We start from the raw sequence: 6,546 nt of genomic DNA, 5'->3' as shown, positions 1-6,546 counted from the left end.
TATGGGGTTTTGCACAGCTATAGAATATCCATTTCAACTGCTCATAAACGCAGGGGGCGCCTGCTTCCGTCTCGAATGAAATACCTATCGATCAAATATTGACGTGGAAATGGATTGTATTCTGACAATGCTTCACCGTTCCATGTGAAAATAAGTTGTTGTTGTTGGGCTTTAGAGTTGAGACTGTAATTGGAAATAGAGAGACCCGTGTTAATGCTGCTATCGTTCTAATAGTCTTCTTTTTCAACATTATATTAACGTTCGTATTGAAATAATTGGGGATGTATTCAGATTGTTTACTGACCACAGAAATGTTTTTGATTGCAGTAAAACGTTTTATGAACTTATCCGCCTTTGATATTTTTCAATCGAACAATGCACTCAATATATTTCTTATGAATATGGAAAGTGTATGTATGTATGTATGTATGTATGTATGCGTGTATGCGTGTATGTATGTATGTATGTATGTATGTATGTATGTATGTATGTATGTATGTATGTGTTTGTGTATGTGTGTGTATGTATGTATGTATGTATGTGTGTGTGTGTGTGTGTGTGTGTGTGTGTGTGTGTGTGTGTGTGTGTGTGTGTGTGTGTGTGTGTGTGTGTGTGTACGTTTGTTTGCGTGTCTGTTGTGTACATGTGTCTGCGTGTGTGTATGTGTTAGCGCGTTTGTGTGTGTTGGTGGTGTGTGTGTGTGTCATGTGTGAGTAAGTGTGTGTGTATGTGCTAGTTTGTGTATGTGCGTTAGTGTCTGTTTGTGTGTGTTAGTATATGTATGTTTGTTAGTGTGTGTGTGTCAGTATACATGTGTGTTATTGTTAGCATGTGTGTGCTAGTGTGTGTGTCTGTCTGTCTGTGTATTAGTGTATGTGAGTTGTGTGTGTTAGTGTTAGTGTTAGTGTGTGTGTTAGTATATGTGTGTGTTAATGTTAGTTTGTGTGTGTGCTAGTGTGTGTATGTGTGTTAGTGTCTATCTGTGTGTGTTAGTGTATGTGAGTGGTGTGTGTTAGTATATGTTGGTGTATGTGGGTGTTAATGTTAATATATGTGTGTTATGCTAGTGTGTGTATGTGTGTTAGTGTCTCTGTGTTAGTGTATATCTGTGTGTGTGAGTGGTGTGTGTGTGTGTGTGTGCTAGTCTGTGCATGTGTGTTAGTATATGTAAGTGGTGTGTGTGATCCGTATTGAACACTGACATTTAAAAGAGACATGCAGGAGAGATGTGTGCGTGTGCGTGTACGTGTACGTGTGCGTATAGCACTTTACTCTTATGTTTTAGAACCATTCCCTGTCAAGTTCTAAAACAAGCTAATGGCTGAGATCGTTATTGGCTGAGGTCATGTTCAGACCGTGGGAAGATATCATTCAATAAAAGAGACATTGTTTTCAAATCAAAGGTACAAAACCCTTTCAATATGCATAAGAAACATCTGCTAAAACAAGAGTCGATCGTCCAATTCTGACTGTGTTGATGAATCACTATCAAATGTGATGGCACCTGGTGTTCATGAAAAGTCGGGACGAGTGTCTCGGGGAGTTACATTTAATTAGTGACGTGAGGTGAAATGGGGTTTAACGTAGCGTCCAAGATTATTGCACTTGTATAGCGATGTAATGTTCAATTACATAAACAAACAAAACTTGGAGAACTTTCTGTTGTCCCTCAGTTGAGTAGTGTGTTCCAGTTTACGGCCGTGTGTGCGTGAGTGCGTGAGTGCGTGAGTGCGTGTAGTGTGTTCCAGTTTACGGCCGTGTGTGCGTGAGTGCGTGAGTGCGTGAGTGCATATAGCATATAGCGACGTGCATGCATGTGTGTGTGGCTGATTGTACTAGTCCGGACAGGTGCCAATTTATAGTGCTTGCCCACTTAGATACCATGCCGCAGTTTAACATGAATACCCCACTCAGACACAGTATACTGACTCCGAGCCGACAAGTCCTTGTTTTAGCCCCTTAATGCCGAGCACCAGACAGGGTAACAACAAGTAACATCTTTTAACGTCTTTTGGTATGACGCGACCGGGGATCGAACCACGGACCTTCCACTCTCAGGGCAGACCATTTGATTAGTGAACCAATGTCCTTGTGCTGGAGGCACTTCACAGGCTTGATTCTTCGTTGGAATTAAAGGGGCACCAATCTCTGGCGTCTTCTAGGGCTCACAAGCCGCCGTCAGTCGACGGACCGTCTATATACACGATATAGTGGACCAATGCCGGGCAATATACACGACTTGAAAACTCCCTTCTGATTGGTCCATTAATTTCCTACACAACAAACCTGGTTCCCGGTCTCAGTTGCGCTACGCTACATTGTATATTACTCCCCAAATGTTAACTCTACACCATAGTGCGGGTATCGTTTCTAAAAAGATATATCAAAGATAATAAAAATTCTTTACTTGTTGATAAAATTGTAATTACTTCTCTAAACATCTGTGAAGATATTAAGGTTTGCTACGGTAGATAAACCAGGTATCACAGTTAGTTAAAGGTTTTGCAGTCGTACAGTTATGTTGTGAACATAGAGATCATAAATATTTTGAGTAAACATACTTTACCTAATGAGATACTAGTTTTACGAAGCAGAATATTTATAGTTTAGTATTGTTGAACCATTTAAAATCAAAACATAATTTCCCCTATTAAAATACTACGAACCTTCTGGTAAAACAAAATTTACGAACTTTCTGTAAAAGAGCAAGCAATCTGAAGCAAGCATTTATTTTCCGCGTTTATATTGTTAAGGCTGTGGCTATTTATACTGAAAAGATCGGGGAGTTAACTCCCTTTTGTATTGCATATTGTCTGTTTGAAAGTATCATGTCAATTTGCTGCATGACTTGCCAATCCATTCAATAATTGGAATCCAATTTTAAAAATTAGTAATTTTCCAAACTCATGCACAAAGTTCAAACGCGTATATATAGAGGATATAATGAAATTCCCACAAGCGATATGATATGTATATATATGCTTCTGCTGTGTTCGTAATTTACAATGAATTGATAAATAATGAACGTGAGTCGATTTGCTCGCTAACGCAACTAAGCGTGACAAGAGACTGGGCTACCGTCTTGTAAAGCATTTTTGACCACTGTTTGGTTACCCGTGATCTATGAAGATTTCGACAAAGGGCGCATGTTAATTAATTTCTTCAGCCTTAACAAACAGACAAAAAGAACGACGGAAGCTCATCGGATGTCGTCATTTGGAAGTACCCCTGATGGTTATAGTTTAATAATAAAAAAGTATCCCTGCAGTGAAAGCATTTTCGGATTTCGGATTGCGTGGATAATACGATTACTACCCCCTTGTTGTCATCTATGTTTTCTGGTATAACCTAGTCCTGCACCATGACCGTGGAATATATTTATTTTATGAAAAAATAATAATCTAGAAATGCATACAAAAGCAAGTCTAGCCAGCTCAAGCTAGCTCTATTCCACACTGAAATCAGCATAGGGACTTTTTTTATTTTTAGAGTCAAGAGGATATTGTGTAATATAAGATTTCAGAGACTAAATGTTAGTCTAGGTATAACCCTACACTTGTGTATTTGTCTTCATTCACGTGATGCTCAGTTAATGAATTTATTACAGGTATAATTAGTGGCAGCACCACTCAGATTACACGATAAAGGCTCCCATTTGGCATTTCTTGTGTCTGGGGTAATTATTCAATCTAAATCCTGGTTTGAAGTGAGGTGAAATTTGTGTTATGTAATATGCACGTGGCAGCCCAGCAAGAGATGAATGATCAGTTGATTTACTTTTTTGTAAAGCAACTGAGCCATCAAAGGATAAACAGAAAATACATTGATTGATTAATCAATGTTATCTTGCACAGTGGATATGTCAAAAGTAAGTGTTTACATGTGTAGTTTTACTAAAGCAAAGGATACACTCATATCATGGCGTGAAGTGCCGATGTAAAAAACAACATACTTTGTTCAAAGGGTTAACCGATAATACGTTGATTGATTGCTCATTGTTATCTTACTCAGTGGATTATTTTAAGAACCGTGGGCTTTCTCAGCTGACCTTTGAGACTTGACACCTATGTGAAACACCTGAAACAAACTAAGTGATCAGTTGAGAAACAAACACGGGTTATAATATCCCGAAACGAAATAGATTAAAATATTTGATTGTTACCGAGACATCGAAAAAGTTTCTTTGTACAGCTGCAGACGTGTGGGATATTGTTCCTTTGTGTGGATATTCACGGATACATTCCTCGAACAAGGAAGCTGCCTAAAATTATACATATAAATATGGTAGGCGATAATTATGATAGTTGCATTTTGTTTTCCTTCATTTGCTGTCACAACAGATTCAATCTTGTTCCTCTTCCATCTACGTCTCGGTTGGGAAATTCTTCGATGCGCGACAGTCGATGTTTTCGCAAGTCTTTTCCTTTGTAAGCGTGTATATATTACAGTTAATTTGTAAAATGTGATTCACTCAGGCAATTTATAAAATGTCTAAGTATTTCAGTCATTTTACAAATTGACTGAAAAATCTGTCCATTTATTTAACAGAATGACTAAAAATGATTAAGACGGTCAAAAGGGCTTAAAAACATGACAACAGATTAATTATGCTAGGATTGGAAGCCAAACAAGATAGAAATGTACTTTTATAACATTTTCAGTCACTTGGTGATGATATTAAGCCTAAAATTGTCAGGAATTCGTTATCACAATAATACAGATGGACATATTTTTCAGTCAATTTGTAAAATAACTGAATTTTTAGGCGTTTAATAAATGTCCTAAGTGAACACTTTGCACATTTTGACTGTAAAAATATAAACACGATAAAATAAGCAATGTTCAGGTGAAATATTTACTTTGTGTTGCTAGTCAGAATAGTGTAAACGAAAAACGCACAATTACCAAGCAGGTGACTTATCAACACTTCGTCATCATTATCGATGCTACCCACAAAGATACCTACATTTCCTTATCATTTCCAAAACTGTATTTCATTTTGCTGATCAATGTGACCATACGCCCTTATACTATCAATAAAAGTGACAAATGCGCTTACGAATGGCGCAGCACAAGTCGCGAACAAGTCTAGATTTCTGCTATATCATCCGGGTACTCACGGTGAGAAATAAACGATAAAAAAGGCAACAACCGATCCCGGGGAATTGCTTAAGATCAGCATAGTTCCCATTCTACCTGTGCTTGTAAATGCTAATTTATGGCTCGGCGAACTGTTGCGTGTCACCGTACCTCAAAATACATGTATTGTTTATCATATCATTCCGATTGCCCAGTTCAAACAATATTATTTACAGGCCGCCTTCATAGAGCTGGAGTTAATATTGCTGAGTGCGGCGAGTTACCTTTGAATTCATGCGGCCGCTATGTGGCGTAGTTGTGGCGGATGTCTATTTTTAGCAAGCTAATGAAAATGAACGTCACATGAGCTCTGGTCCGTACATGAGCTCTATGCGAACCCTACCATTGTCAGACATTGAGACAGTGAGCAGAGCAGACGGCCAAGGCTTTAAAGAGTCGTCCCCCTCATAATTATGTTATCAAGCTCCTCACAGCGACATTCCGTTCGCAGAGCTCCCTGTACGATCGCTGCCACCAGTCAAAACTCCCCACAGGGATATATGACCACAACCATGCTTGGAGTTAAAGGAGGAGGAATGAGACACACAACATCCATGGTCTATGGCGCACAACTATGAGTGAGTGAGTTGGGTTTAACGCCGCTTTAAACAGTATTCCAGTAATATCACGGCGTGTCAGCTTGATGGGGGAGGAAAGCCCGAAGTGATGCAGGTCTTAGACGTTTACCACTTCTGTGAAACCCACGAGCACGGGTATGGTGCTGACAAATCTAGAAACATAATCGGGGCGAACCGGAATTCGAACCCACAATCATAGGTTTCTGGCCTGCCCAAGGGACGCAACTCTGCACAGCGAATCGCGGCGCCTTAGACGACTGGGCCACCCGTGCCCCCCGCACAACTATGAGCGGTTGACAGGCGTTTCATTGCTGGACAAAGATGCTATTGTACCGTTTGTACACAATACTAAAAAAAACGACTAAAAAGTTAAAAATAACGCGCATGACTTCAAACGAGATGCAAATTCATAATTAAAATTGTATTATTGATTCTAAAGTATTTAACATTAACAACCAAGAGTTAAATTTAAATGCCCCATATCAGATGCACTAATACTATTAAAATACATTAAATTGCTTTTATTCAGGATTGCATGTTTTATCCTACACTTAACCAAGGATAAAACGCATAAAACGCAACCTTAGATATAATGCATTATGTATGCCAGGAGAAACACAACAGCCGTGTGTATAAACTTTTCTATTAATCAGTGCTCGTAAAAATACAGGACAGTTCACATGAACGCATAGGCCATCATTAACAGATGTAACGTCAGCATTAAAGTTGCATTATTGATTCTAAAGTATATGTATATCATATGGTAAATTTCCCTAAATTCTTACCCGGATTCCCAGAGTGAGTGAGTGAGTATGGTTTTACGCCGCTT

Source organism: Haliotis rufescens, unplaced genomic scaffold, assembly GCF_023055435.1.
Source record: "Haliotis rufescens isolate VD_foot unplaced genomic scaffold, xgHalRufe1.0.p SCAF_21, whole genome shotgun sequence".
Taxonomy (NCBI): domain Eukaryota; kingdom Metazoa; phylum Mollusca; class Gastropoda; order Lepetellida; family Haliotidae; genus Haliotis; species Haliotis rufescens.
Note: the sequence above shows the minus strand (reverse complement) of the source record.